This window comes from Apodemus sylvaticus, chromosome 8 (assembly GCF_947179515.1).
Source record: "Apodemus sylvaticus chromosome 8, mApoSyl1.1, whole genome shotgun sequence".
Lineage (NCBI taxonomy): Eukaryota > Metazoa > Chordata > Mammalia > Rodentia > Muridae > Apodemus > Apodemus sylvaticus.
The window spans coordinates 53,577,773-53,593,160 of NC_067479.1; positions in this window are offsets into that span (position 1 = coordinate 53,577,773).

The window sequence follows — 15,388 nt, forward strand, 5'->3', positions numbered from 1 at the left end:
TTCCCAGGCCTATTCCCCTTAGTACCCCACAAGACTGTTCTCCCAAACCACTTCTCAAAGAACACATCCTGCAGACAGATGTCAGAGTTCGCTCTAGGGAACTGGACCCAAGACAAAGGAGTTCTAAATGCAAATTCAGTAGTAATGCAATAACACTCTGGTAGCATATTGATTCCTGTTTTTTAATTAAATAAATGTGAATGCCTGTATTTGTATATCAATTATTTCCTACATGTCAATACCATTATCAAGCCAAAAATGGTTTTGAGACTTGATTGCATTTCATCCCTAGTCCCAGATAGGGAATTAATGAGCTCTAAGTTAATTACTCATATTACAAAGTAACAATTGGCTTAGCTAGGATTTAAACCCAAGGCCAAAGAAGCACATTCACATCTAAACACACAGGGACAAACTAAGAGCCCTGGGCCAGTGTCCCAACATACTGAACAACCACCAAGCCCCCTCTACTGCATTGCTACAGGGCCCTCAGTGATGTCAGATTGATTTTTATCAGTGTAAAATCTTACATTTCATTTCTGAAACCAGTAGCATTCATCCCATTCCAGTGACTAACAATCGTTTTAGAACTGTCATGTCACACATACAATTATGCCCACTAGGACAAAAAATTAGTCTCTCAGTGCTTCTTGAAAGAAAATGGTTGAGAAGAAGAAAAAAGACATGACACAGGTGAAGAAAAGACATCTTTCCTGGCAGAATATTGTCTTGAGATATGAGGACAGGAAAGCAGCAACATACGCATCACAGGAGATGACACCTTCAATGCAAAGCCAACAGGCTATGTTGGGACAGAGAGGAATGAGAAGCATCTGGATCTCTGATGGATTCTGTAAGTTCTAACTTAATCATTCAGAGACCTGTCATGCCCATAGCTATCAGCATATACATTATAAAGTGAAGTGTTGTTTCAGCCAGAGAGTCTGGGAGGGGTAGACAGTAGAGTTGTTTGTTACAGCCAAAGCATCCTGAATGCCAAAGCTTGTTGGACTAGAAGGAAAATTAAGAACTTTGGTGGTGGGGGGAAATAAAATGAGCAAAGTACCACAAAATATAATGTGTATAAATGACAACAAAGGAGTTGGAAATTTAAACCAACAGAAAAGTAAACAAAATAAAGTAAGATAAATGACCAGGAAATAGAGAAAGGTCAAATATAACAGAATTAAGGACAAAGAATAAAAATGAATTTGGCAGATTTTTATAGAATACTAAAATTGTCTAGTCACTAAATCAAATTAACCAGGAAGAGACAGTAATTTATTTCAAACATTCTTCAATCATTCACAGACTGCTATAATATCAGATAATACCACTGGTCCTTTAAGAAATACGCAGCTTATATTTGGTGATCATGATTTGTGTAACAGAAATTTTACACTTCTTATCCTTAATGTTTAAATTTTTAAGGAAAAGAATAGCTTTGAGATCCTATAATTGCACAGTTATGATCCTTTGGTTTATTATTGCCTCAAACAAACTTGAGTCAATGTACAGTGATAATAAGTGGTTGTATTTATAAATGTCTCCCTTATCCAAAAACAAGGACTATTGTTTTTAAAAAACATAAATAACAACTAGCATGACACGAAGCAGTAAACACACAGAGAGAGCAAGGCAAACTTCAAGAGCAGGTTAGTCAAAGGTCATTGGCAGCCCTAATCTCTACATTCTGTAGCAGGAGCAGATGGTCTACATACACCAAAACCAAAGCTTCAACACTCAAGTCATACAGCTACCAGTGACTCCCAGTTTTGCGTTCACTTTCTAGTTAATTTGCCTGTGATATTTCTCATCATTCTGCCATTATCACATCATACTGTAGTCCCAGGAGGCAGTGTATATGAGATATATTCATATCTTATTTAGGTTCATATATTGCTCATTGGATCTGGGCTCATCACATTCTGAGAATGCTCTCATGTAACATGTAGCAGCTTACCTTTCATAACTGTTTATTTGCCTATCATCTGACCATTTACCCATCATCCATTATCTATCATATATCTATACATTTGTTTATCATCTATTGTCTATCTGTCTGCCATATGCCAATATTGTGTGTTTGTGTATTCCTCTGTGTGTGTGTGTGTGTTTATGTGCATGTGTGCACAGGTATGCATGAACATTTGTGCTCTTCTATGGAAGGTCAAGTTCTGTGGCAGGTATTTTCTTCCATGCACCTTAGTTTCTGAGACAGGGTCTCTCATTAAACATGTAGCTAATAGATTCAGCTAAACTAGCAAGCATCTTGACTATGCCTCACCAACACTGGGATTAGAGGAATGTGCCTCTGTGTCTGACTTTTACATAGAATGGAACCCAGGTCATCATGCTTGCCTAGCCAGTACATTACAAACTGAGCCATCTTCCCAGCCTTTACCCATCCGTCTTTTATAGCCAGGTTGTAAAAGTTTTCCAAAGAAACTTCTTTTGACAGGGGTCTCAAAAACCATGCCATGATCCCAAATTCCTTACCAGTTAGAAAATAAGCCATGCCCATACTTATGGTGATCTGGGTGTAGCAGATGTCATTGAAAACAATTTGAAGTCATCTGGGAGTTGAAGGGACAGCATGGATTGGATTGGTCCCTGCAGGAGTCTTGGGTACATCCAACAAACAAACTCCCCAGATTCATCATGTCTGGTACAGGTAGAACAATGTGGTCCTCCTGGAAGTGGCAGGTGTCAGCTGGGGGAAAACGGGAACACATTTTGGCAGCTAGACTGACTCACTAGCATTTCAAGGACAACTTGGGTACAGGAGACAGCTGTGCATGTTGAGACTTTGTCCTTTTCTGGATGTTTGAAGGCAATCTCACTATCCACAAACAAGCATTCCACATTCCCCATTGAAAAGTGTAAGAAAAAAATCAGAATTTATAAAGCATAAAAGAGTACCTTTAGTGCAACAAACCAGTAACAGGAATTTCTACAGGTAAAGGAAATGAATTATTTAAAGCTAAATGGAATTGCTAAAAAAAAAAATCCGTGTCTCTTCTTTCAAGAAATTTACCCCCAGAGGAGGTAGACAAGTGTCCCCTACATTCACCTTGACTTTTGCAATAAGCTAAGAGAGATGATTTAAATATTCTTTACCACATTCTTTCTCAAGCAAGAAAGGACAAACATTGCCTATCCTAAAACTAAAATTAAAGTGGTAAAGCATTTTTCTCCATTAAAATACTGTGCAAATTTAATAATTTCTGAACTATTGTGTCCCCTGTGTTTGAAAAATGAAACCTTTTGCTATAGCCTGAAGACTCTATTTGAAAGCATGCTGGACTTACTTAGATGAACATTTCTACATTTTTCCTATAGCTGTAGTTAGACTTTGAACTTTAAAGAACCATTTAGAGGTTATATTGAAAGGATCTACCCAAACTCTTCTGCAGAATTCCTAGACTGAATGAAGATGGGCAAGTGAACACAGAATGCATAGTCGAGATTAGAGAGTAGTGGTCCGTGAAAGAAAACTAGATCAGTGTATTCTAGAGCTGGAATGGCCTGATAATTTAACCTTCTCGTTTTACAAAGAAAGCAATATTGACCTACAAAGCTCCTCAAACCTGAATCAATAGTTCCTCTCCCAAAGTCTTGGCTCTTCATATTTATCCAGAGAAATGACAAATCGGTTTTTAAATTTCCTTATGGTCAGAATCATTTATCTCAAGTCCCAGAGCAAAGCTAGGTTAGAGTATTGATTATTTTTCTATCTGAATTTTCTTGAAAATTGTCAGTTGTTGATTTCCTTTAAATGTGAACTTTTATTATTTAAAGATCCCAGGTAAAAGAATCAATAAACAACACAAACCCTAATGGCTTGCTCAAAGACAACACTTAAATTTCATGCTGCAATTTATTTTTAAGAATCACAATTTTTTATACTTATACAATAATACAATAGTCAGTATGGATATAATTGTAAATAAGAACTAATTTGAAATCATAGCTTCACAAAATAAAAACTAAACAAACCAATACATTTAGTTGGCTCCTTAACTTCTTTGTTGCCTGGGAATTGGAGTAGCACACAGCCTTTAGGGTTTCAGTAACAAGTACAGAGCTCCCTGTAAGTCACACTGAAGGGCCCTATTATGCCAGAAGCAATGAATCCAGCCACATTTCACTTTCCCACTGTCTGGCTTTCTAGTGGTCGCTCACCTTTCCTCACCCCCTTTTTCTTAGCACAGCAGCTGAAAGAGTGGTTCTCTTAAGCATGGTAGAGCACAAATCTCACAAAAGCTTCCAGCTTCTTTCACAGGAAAACAACAACAAAAACTACACACATGCATGCATACACACATACCACCACCACCGTCATTATCATCCTGTTATTGAGGCAGTCACATTTATTAACCTTAGTTCCAAAAGTTGCCTGCTGACCCACCCAGGCTTCAGCCGGTGACCCTTTTGCTGTTCCTGTAACATGATGTGTTTTCTACACGAGATCATTTTTGACTTATGTTCTTCTTTCTAGGTAATTCCCCACCTTCAAATCTTGCTTGCTTACCACCTTCAAACCTCGATTCAAAATTCCTGCCTTACTGGGAGCTTGCCTAATAACTGTACAGTTCCATCACATACCCTTACTCTTCTCATTTCCCAGAACAATGACTACCATGGTTTGAAAGAGACATTCCCCATAGTCTGCCCATTTGAATTCTTAGTGCCAAGTTGGTAAAGTTGCATAGGTAGATTCAGGAGGTGCGGTGTTGCTAGAACTATATCACTGAGGATGGGTTTGGAGAGCTTAAAGACTTAGAGCATTTCAAGTTTGCTTCTTCTGCTTTCTGTTCAAGATGCGAGCTCTAGACTTTCTGCTTCAGCCACAGTGTCTGCTGCATGCCGGCACATTTCCCCACCATGACACACTCTTTATCTCTCTGGAAGCATAAGTCAAATAAACCATTCCTTCTATGAGCTGCCTTGTTCATGGCATTTTCTCACAGCAACAGTAACTAATTCAACCATCTGACACCATCTCTATTTTATGTGCTTGTTTTCACTGAAAAACATACAACATTTCACCCATTTTTCATTGCTATATCCCTAGTGCCAGGAGCAGTGACTTTAATGTAGCATATTTCCAGTAAATTTTATCAAACAGATTGGATTGATCCTAAGTGAGCTATAAAATAAATAAACTTAAAAATTATAAAGACAATGGAAAGAACTAAAAATCTTAAAGAGCCAACCTCTATGGAAAAAAAAAATAATCCCGAGCTATGTCCTAGAAAGAAATGATTGCTAGATTTAAAAACTTGATAACAAGGTGAGCTGACTGGTTGGACATAGTCAGGCAAGATTAGAAAGCTAGAAGGAATAATCTGGAAAGCAGCAGGAATAAACAAGAAGTGAAATTTAGGAAAGAATATATGGAGAACAGAATAAGAGGGGAAACAAAGTTCCAGAAGTGGGGAAGAGAAAATCAGGAGAGAAATTCAAAAGATATGGTTCATTTTTTTTCACAAGCAAAAAATATTAGAATCAATGAACCATGCTGGGCTTGGTGTCACACAAATTTAACCCCAGCACTTGGGAGGCAGAGGCAGGCAGATTTCTGTGAGTTTGAGAACAACCTGGTCTGCCTAGAAAAGTCTAATGTAGCAAGGTCTATATAGTGAAGCTTTGTCTTAACCCTCACCTGTTGTTTGTGAATACAATTGATTTACCAATGAAGATGCAGGAATCAGATGCTAGGGTGAAGACCCACTAGCTGAGAAAGGCAGAGGAAGCACTCAGCTGATGCTCCTCCTCAGCCAATATCCCAGAAAGAATCCCTCTCACATCTTTTCAAAAAACCCTCCTTCAAACTGAATAGCCCTCTCTTTTACTTCCTGTGAATCTCTATGTCCATCCTCCTGATTCCCTCTTACTGTCTATGATTTTTCCTTAATAAAGCTATGAATAAAGTTCACTTCCCATCAACTCTTTGCTTGCTCCACCTCTTGATCTATGCCTGACTTCATTTCATCCTGGTTACAATACTCAAGCAGAAAGCTGTTGGATTCAAAGTGCGCGCTAAGGCTGAACCACTCCACAACTAGAAACAGGTTTTTCCCAGTAAATAACACAATCTCAGGGTTCACATTGTGATCAAATATCCTGCAACACCCACCCCAAACAATGCATGCAAACTGAAAACAACAAAATATATTGCTGTCTATACTCAAAGGAAAAGAAAACCTGCAAAAACATACCAACAAATAGAAGTAATGGTACAAAGATTAAAACAGATTGTTTACAAAAACATAACCATAAAGTAAGCCTTAGGAAGTGTGTTTACTAACTTACTTTATTAGTTGGCTAACAGACGACTTATTGTTGAGGCGTATTGACAATGCTCTCAGAGATTATAAATTTTCTCATTTTTTTAAAGTTTGAATACATGTATAATTAACTACATGGCATATGTCTTGCTTAGGCAATTAACAATTATTAAATGGCTTTCAAACCTCTGTAAATACTAGAAAGGAATCTGCTGGTATTTTAACGTGCTTGCTTCTGGTTGCTATAGAAGTCTGATTAGTAGGAATGGACTAGGTGAAATCAGTGGACACTCCTTCCTTGTTTATGTTATATCCATACAGTTGGTTGGCTGGGGCCTCTGTCATTCTAACTCTAGGGCTAGGATGCATCAGTAGCTACATCAGAAGAATGGGCTCACTGAATCAGCACTAGAGGCTAATGTTTCATGCTACAAGAGTTGCACAAAGCAAGTTTATATCCATGCCTGATATGCTTACCACTTGCATGGTGGCAGAAATAATTATTGTAAAGCAAGAATTAACATATATTATACAGTTAACCATGTTTCTATTCACTAGCCATTGTTGGTATTAAGCACGTTGTTTATTTTTTTAATGTGTTCTCTTCAAAGCTCTAATTTCGGCTTAGATTTTTTTATATATATATAAAACCTACTTTCGTAAGGGTTCTTAAATGCTTAACCTCCCTTCTAGCCCAATAACCTTGGGAAGCTCAGCTGTGTCACATGATGTTTTTCTGGAAGCTGTCTTCTAAGAGGATGTTTTGCTGAAGCAGACACATGAGAAGCATATGATGTTTTGCTGGAGTGGACGCTTGATGGTTACTAGAACAAGGAAGATGTGGGCATGTTTAGAACTAGCTCTTTGGGGCGATGCCAGTCTTTGTTCTCAGGATATCAGTAGTCCAGGCCAAAGCATCAAACATGAGTCAGTAGCAGCAGTCCAGTCCAATGGGCAAATATCAAACACCAATCAGTAGAAGCAGCCTGAATAGTAGAAGTTCTTTGGTGAGTCTCTCTCTATGAATTCTGAAGATCGGTGAAGACCACAAAGCACTGCCAAGCAAACCAATCAAGAGCCCCCTCTCATTCTCCATGGAGTTTTATTTATATATTTCCTAAATATCATAAGCCCTCTCAAGCATCCACTAGAGCAAAATATCATATGCCTTCTCACGTGTCTGCTTCAGCAAAACATCCTCTCATAAAACAGCTTCCAGAAAAAACATCATGTGACACAGTTGAGCTTCCAAAGAGACCAGAAATTTCCGCTTCACTTTAAGGACAGTTTGTTCTTAGTCCTGACTAAAGCCCCAGGGAACCATCTTCAGCCGTGTTGCTCACTCACTTTGAAAGCATCCTTTCCTCATAATTAGGTGTTCCCTTTACTGAGGTAGGAATTCTGGCAGTTTGTTTAGAGTTCAATAAAATCTTAATGTTATTCCCCAGCCTCCGTAGATGTCATTGATACAACCCCATTTAAAAAATAACTTCTAGATAGCTGTGGTTGCCCACACTCTTAATCCCAGAGGCAAAGGCAGGTGGATCTTTAAGTTTGAGTCCAGACCAGACTACAGAAAGAGTTCCAGGACATCCAGGAGGGCTACACAGAGAAACCTTATCTCACAATAGATAGATAGTTAGATAGATAGATAGATAGATAGATAGATAGATAGATAAGATAAGATAACTTCTAGACCTGCAAGATAGATCAGTGGATCAAAAATGCTTACTGCCAAATCAATTGACCTGAGTTCAATTCCCAAGCCCCACTTTGTAAAAGAGAACCAACTCCTATAAATGTCCTTTGGCATTCACACACATATCATAGCACATGTGTGCCCCCATGCACACACATAATAAATAAAAACATAATAAATATTTAGTTAAAAATAACTTATGAGCCTAATTCTTCTACAACCCCTAATTTTGTTGGTTCGGTGATTTGGTCAAGTCTCCATATACTACAGCCTCCTCCAGTCTCCGACCAGCAGGTCAGGTGTGTGAGAAGAGCAGATAGCACTTTATGCCACTGTCACCAGAAATACAGATACTTAGAAGCGCTATTGACAGACATCCATGGGGTTTTCTGGACAAAATGGCAAAAATGTTTAGGAAGATGCCTGGTGTTTGCTCTCTTCCTACTGTTCCTTAGTCTCTGCATCTTGTGCAGTTCTCATTATTAAAAATAATAGAAAGGAAATAACCACTGTCAAACTCCAAATGCAGCCCAATATGAATCCAAATGTGAACCGTCTAGTCTTGTGTTTGTACATGACAGAGATTCAATGAATTGAATCTGACTCAAATGAGCAGTCGTATTGCATATGCAGAGTGCACAGTCTCTGTGAGAGGCCTGTGAGATTTTTAAACTGAACAGAACTAACCATTCATTTGCTGACTCGGAAAAAACAGGGTGGGGTATGAGAACTTCGGTGCTTTAAGAGCATGTTCTGCAATTTGTCAATCATAACTTTCAGTTAATTAACACAATTTTGGTGAATATTAAAAACACAACTAGGTTTGTGCAATTAAAGCAAAGCTATCACCTGCTCAAACATTGCATGTGGGAGGAAATCAACCTGCTAAGCAAAACACTTGCCTGTTCAGGGAGTAAAATGCTTCTGTGATGGTGTGCTCTGCTTCCTGTGAGTCTGCAGTCATGTTACCTAATGAGGATCCTCAGGAGAACAGAGTATTCTGCCCATCACATGATTTCATCGTCCATTGATTATCTCACACGGCATGTTTTCTTGTTATACAGATATCAGCTGGATAAGGAAAAGAGTGGCATGATGAAAAATATCTTGCAAAAATCCTTTGGTTCTTTCACATCTTGAGGAGAGAAAATATCACTGCGAGATGCCTTGGGGCACTAAAGAGTACAGCTAGGGGAAGTAGCTAATGCTTTAAATTCACTTTAAAGAACTTAGGTCTACATAGCAACAAAGCCTGTTTGGCTTTGTCATTTCTTTCAACTCCTTGCACTTTGGCTGAGAATGGACTGTTGAGCCTTCAGAAATTAAAAACATGTATAGTGCAGCTCCCTACAGTTGCCTGGGAAGATGGAATAGCATAACTACTGCGTGCAAACACTAATAATGTTATTGACAGTCTCCAAAACTGAGTTATGGAAAGATTTAAAAGATGCCCCCTTGATAAAATTTTTGAGGCGAGCCTGACTGCCTAAGTTGGATCACTGGAATTCACACAAAAAGCCAGAGGTGTTAGCATGCATCCCAGCACTCATATGATAAGAAGCAAAGACAGAGACTCTGCTGGAAGCCATTAGGCCAACAAGACTGGAGTTAAAGCAACAGAAAACTAAAAAGATCCTGTCTAAGCAAGATGGAAGTCACAAACTCCCAAACGTTGTCCTCTGACATGATCACACACATGTACCTACATTGATACATACAGACACAGAGAAAGAGAGAGACAGAAACAGAGACAGACTGACATGGGGGAGATGGATAAAAATAAAATTTAAAAGTCTACACAGAGAAAATAAATATGTCTACAGAATCATAGTATTATATTTCATACTTGATTGATTAATCAAAGGTTCAGCTCTCACAAGGAATGTAGCACACCTGAGCAACTCTGCTTTTAGAAACAGCAAGTGGGAAGGCTAGCAAGGACACATAAGAGGCATTTAAATAACACTGCTCTGCTTGGGTATGGGTCACACAAAATGGAGAAGTAAAAGCACCATACTGGACTTCAGCCATACTCCTCCCCACATGTCTCTATTCTGTTCTAACATCTGTGTTTTGTGTTCAAGGGACTCAACTTGGGCTTTGTGCATGCTAAGCACATGCTCTACCAAATTTGTTTTGAAAGCCTGGAACCACTAATCGGAGTGAAGCTAAAGCTGTTCTGTTTTCCTATGTTCTCTTTGCCTGTTTGCAATACTAGGATTCTGGCTAATAATCTTCTTTAAAGATGTTCCTAGTGTTCCACTGGCATCCCTGATAAAATCTTAAGATTCTTAAAATAGTATTCTTCATTATAAGTATTGGCTTCTCTGAGGACATACAGATATAAAGAATCACTAAATATCTAATACTATCACTACTATTTAACCAGCTGATGACAAATCTCTAAATTTGAGTTATCAGAATTATGAGGCCTAAAAGCTCCATCCATTTGTCTAAGAATTTCATGAATTCATTGTTTCTAATGGCTGAATAGTACTCCATTGTGTAAATGTACCACATTTTTTGTATCCATTCCTCCGTTGAAGGACACCTAGGTTCTTTCCAGCTTCTGGCTACTACAAATAGGGCTGCTATGAACATAGTGGAGCATGTGTCCTTATTGCATGCTGAAGAATCCTCTGGGTATATGCCCAGGAGTGGTATAACAGGGTCCTCAAGAAGTGTCATGCCCAGTTTTCTGAGGAACTGCCAGACTGATTTCCAAAGTGGTTGCACCATCTTGCAATCAAACCAGCAGTGGAGGAGTGTTCCTCTTTCTCCACATCCTCGCCAACACCTGCTGTCTCCTGAGTTTTTGACCTTAGCCATTCTGACTGGTGTGAGGTGAGATCTCAGGGTTGTTTTGATTTGCATTTCCCTAATGATTAATGATGTTGAAGTTAAGGTGTTTCTCAGCCCTCTGAGAAATTTCTTCATGTGAAAATTCTTTGTTTAGCTCCATACCCCACTTTTTAATGGGGTTATTTGGTTCTCTGGGTTCTACCTTCTTGAGTTCTTTGTATATATTAGATATTAGGCCTCTGTCAGATTTAGGGTTGGTGAAGATCCTTTCCCAATCTGTTGGTTGACGTTTTGTCCTTTTGACAGTGTCCTTTGCCTTACAGAAACGTTGTAGTTTTATGAGGTCCCATTTGTCAATTCTTGATCTTAGATTGTAAGCTATTGGTGTTCTATTCAGGAACTTTTCCCCTGTGCCCATGTCCTCAAGGGTCTTCCCCAGTTTCTTTTCTATTAGTTTCAGTATATCTGATTTTATGTGGAGGTCCTTGATCCATTTGGAGTTGAGCTTAGTACAAGGAGATAAGAATGGATCGATTCGCATTCTTCTCCAATGCGAATTGAACCAGCACCATTTGTTGAAAAAACTATCTTTTTTCCACTGGATGCTTTCAGCTCCTTTGTCGAAGATCAAGTAGGTAAGTATTGCCTTATGTGAGGACACAAAATATTTACATTACTATTCGTAATAGTAACCAAATTGCAGTTATGAACTAGTATTGAAAATAATTTTATGGTTGTAAGTCATCAGAACATGAGGAGCTGAAGAATTTTTAAATATCCATCAAATCAAAATTTTCCTAAGTTGTAGTCTTGTATTAGGCCAATAAGCAAATAAACATTATTTTCCCTAAAATCCAGCACAGTTTAAGTGGAATTCAGATTCGACCAGTGAGAATAATTAATAATATCCTATTGTGAGTTTCTCCTAGTAGAATTTGCTCTTGTGTAAGGCTCCATGATTTAGTCCTGGCTCTAACAGAAGCTCTGTGGTACCAGATGTACCGAGTGGCTCAACCTCCCTGATCCCCTGTGTCCACATTTGAAAGTATGGTTTCTACTTTTTCTAAGGTTCCAAATCACTCTAAAATGAATCTTCAGTCATAATGGGACAACTAAATTCATGTGCTACAGTTTAAAAATATTTTGGACTTTCTACTTCTGTGTGATTTCTAGTTCCTCTTGGATCAACATCCCAAACGGATGGTTACACAAAGCAGTAGTTTCCAAGCAAGACAATGGATGTTAGATTAGTGGTGATTGGTGTGATTGCTGAAGGCAGAGGTGACACAGGGCGCCTGATTGTTACTTAGCTGAGAACTTGGCCGACTGCCAGCCACAACAGAGGCATGGGAGATCCAGCCTCTCACACTCCAGAAGTCAAAGACATGAAGTCAAAAATCTAAGCATGCGGCCAAGCTATTCAAGTTCACACAGTAAAATTCCATACAGGAGTGATCAGCACAGATGGAAGTCAATAGCCATTCACAGAATCTCATTTGGGTGTTCACATCCACAAACTCCCCTTCCAATGGCTATAGTATGTAAGAAAATCAATCACTCAAGGCTGCATACAAAGGTTCCCAGGTGGCTAGAGGTAACAATAGCCAGTGTTTGCAAAAAGCTTATGATTAGACTTGAGTCCACATGATTTGCCTGAGGAAGAAATAGAGAAGCCAGAAGGATCTGCCTCAGCAGTGAAGAACATTTACCCTCAGCAGTGAGGAACATTTAGCTCTTCACTGTGGACAGCTCTTATTTACATAGCAAGTCTTAGAAATCAAAGTTTGAAGGAATCACGCGCTTTGTAAAATTTGAACTGCATCCACAAACAAAGCTCAAAAGTATCTCTAAGAATAAAAATATATTCCATTACTAACAAGGTAAGATTCACATCTGTCTACCAATCAAATATTGTCAGGCGAACAATCAAGAAAACTGTGATGCATAATGAAGAGAAAAACCACCAATCAAAGCGACTCAGAACTTACACGGGTGTTAGACAAGGCAGGCAGATTTATTTTAGTTATTAAGATTGAACACATTCCCCTAATGGGAAGAAACTTACAAAATTATTTTAAGACCCATATCAAATTCTAAAATAAAAATTACAAACTGATGTGAAAATAATTCACAGTAGATTGGATATCGAGGAGGGAAAGATCAGCAAATTCAGTCAGCAATAAAAGCAGGACAAAATGAAATAGAACAATATTTTTAAAACAAAGTTACATGCAAAACTGAAAACCACAAAAGACTAAGATAAAACAGAATAATAATAATTTTAATTCCAGATTAGACACAAAAAGTATGATCCACAGAAAAACAAACTAATGACTAGAACTTCACCAAAACTTAAACAAATATCCTTTGGACATCCATTAAGAAAATAAGAAAGCACGGATTGAGAGAAAATGCTTTCAAACTATGTATTAGATAAAGGCTGTTTATCCAGACGTGGGAAGAACTTTTAGAAATCAGTACCCACATTTTAAGCCCAAGAAGAAAATCAGGACATGTTAAAACAGTTTACAAAAAGAAAGACATACACACACACACACACACACACACGCACACACATATACACACACACACTCAAAACACTGGTCATCTAGGGTAACACAATAGTAAATTACAAACACATATCTATTAAAATAGAAAAGATTAAAGGCTGACTTCCTAGATAAGCTGATAATTACTGTGACCAAAAGCACCTTAGTGAGAAAAGGGTTCATTTGACTTACACTTCAACTCAAAGTTCATCACAAGGAAGGCACCACAGAACCTCAAGTAGGAGAGGAACCTGGAGGCAGAGAGGCAGGAAACTGATGCAAAGAGGCCATGAGGGTGCTGCTTAATGGCTTGTTCCTAATGGCTTCCTCAGCCTGCATTGTTGTAGAACCCAGGACCATCAGCCCAGGAATAGCACCACCCACAATAGCCTGACCCCTCCTCCATCAATCACTAATTAAGAAAATGCCCCACAGGCTTGCCTGAAGCCAGATCTTGAGGCATTTTTCTCAACTGAACCTCCCTCCTCTCTGATGACTCTAGCTTACATCAAGTTGATATAAAACTAGCCAACAAACTGACCATAACAAAATGCCATACAACATATGAAGGAATAGAATCATTCTTACTAATTGCCAACAGAAAAGTAAGAAAAACCACTGAATACTTTCTAAAATGTTAAATTGTATAGACTTACACAGATTTTAATTGTAAAAGACTTGTGCATGAATAAAGTAGCTATTCATTCGATATCCAGAATGTGGCACAACCCAATTATTCACTGTACTGGCTGGTTTTGTGTGTCAACTTGACACAGGCTGGAGTTTTCACAGAGAAAAAACCTTCAGTTGAGGAAATGCCTCCACGAGATCAGCTGTAAGGCATTGTCTCAATTCGTGATCAAGTGGGGGAGGTCCCTTTGTGGGTGGTACCAACCCTGGGCTGGTATACTTGCCTTCTATAAGAAAGCAAGCTGAGCAAGTCAGGGGAAGCAATCCAGTAAGAAACATCCCTCCATGGCCTCTGCATCAGCTTCTGCTTCCTGACCTGCTTGAGTTCCAGTCCTGACTTCCTTTGGTGATCAACAGCAATGTGGAAGTGTAAGCTGAATAAGCCCTTTCCTCCCCAACTTGCTTCCTGGCCATGATGTTTGTGCAGGAATAGAAACCCTGACTAAGACACTCACCGATGAGCAAATGGATAAAAATGTGAATGTATATACTGTGGAATATTAACTAACAATCAAAAACTAATAAACTACTGATATATAAATAAGCAGATTTCTAAATAATTTGCTGACTGAAAAGAGCAAAGAGTACCTATTGAGTAATCAGGTTTACATAAAACTCAAGGGAAAGAAAACTAAACTAGAATGACAGATAGAAGACCCTACCTAGAGTCAGAGTGCACTCCCCACTGCTTTTGGATCCTTTTCCTCTAGCTGGGCTGCCTTGTCTGCCCTCAGCAGAGGATGCTCTTAGTCCTGATGAGACTTGATGTGCCAAGGTGGACTCGAACCTATGCAGGACCACCTCTTCTCAGAGAAGGGAAGAGGTGAATATGAGGGTAGGATTGAGAGAAGGAGAGACTGCGATCAGATCAGGATGTAAGGTGAATACAATACAATTAATTAATTGATCAATTTAAAGAAAATCTTACCTAGGGAGAAGAGGGATGTGGAAGAATAAAAAATATACCCCTATCTTGACTGTAATGTTTCCTTCAGAGGAAGGTGTGAGTTTCTCTCTCTCTCTCTCTCTCTCTCTCTCTCTCTCTCTCTCTCTCTCTCTCTCTCTCTCTCCTGTGTGTATTATTTTAACAGACTATTACCTTTAATATATGAAATTTCTTTCATGAACTATACTAATTTAGAGGAACAGTTTATATATTACTAGAGTTTAAGAATTGAATGAGCTAATCATACTCTATCAAAATAGTTTTTTACAGACATAGAAAATAAATGCCCAATTTTATACTTTTCTTCAGGAATAAAACAGGTAGCTCATTTAAAATAGTGTTCCTAGAAACAGTGCTCAAAAACGTGCTTGATTCTAAGAAGTCTATGGAACTTGAAGTAACCATTGTT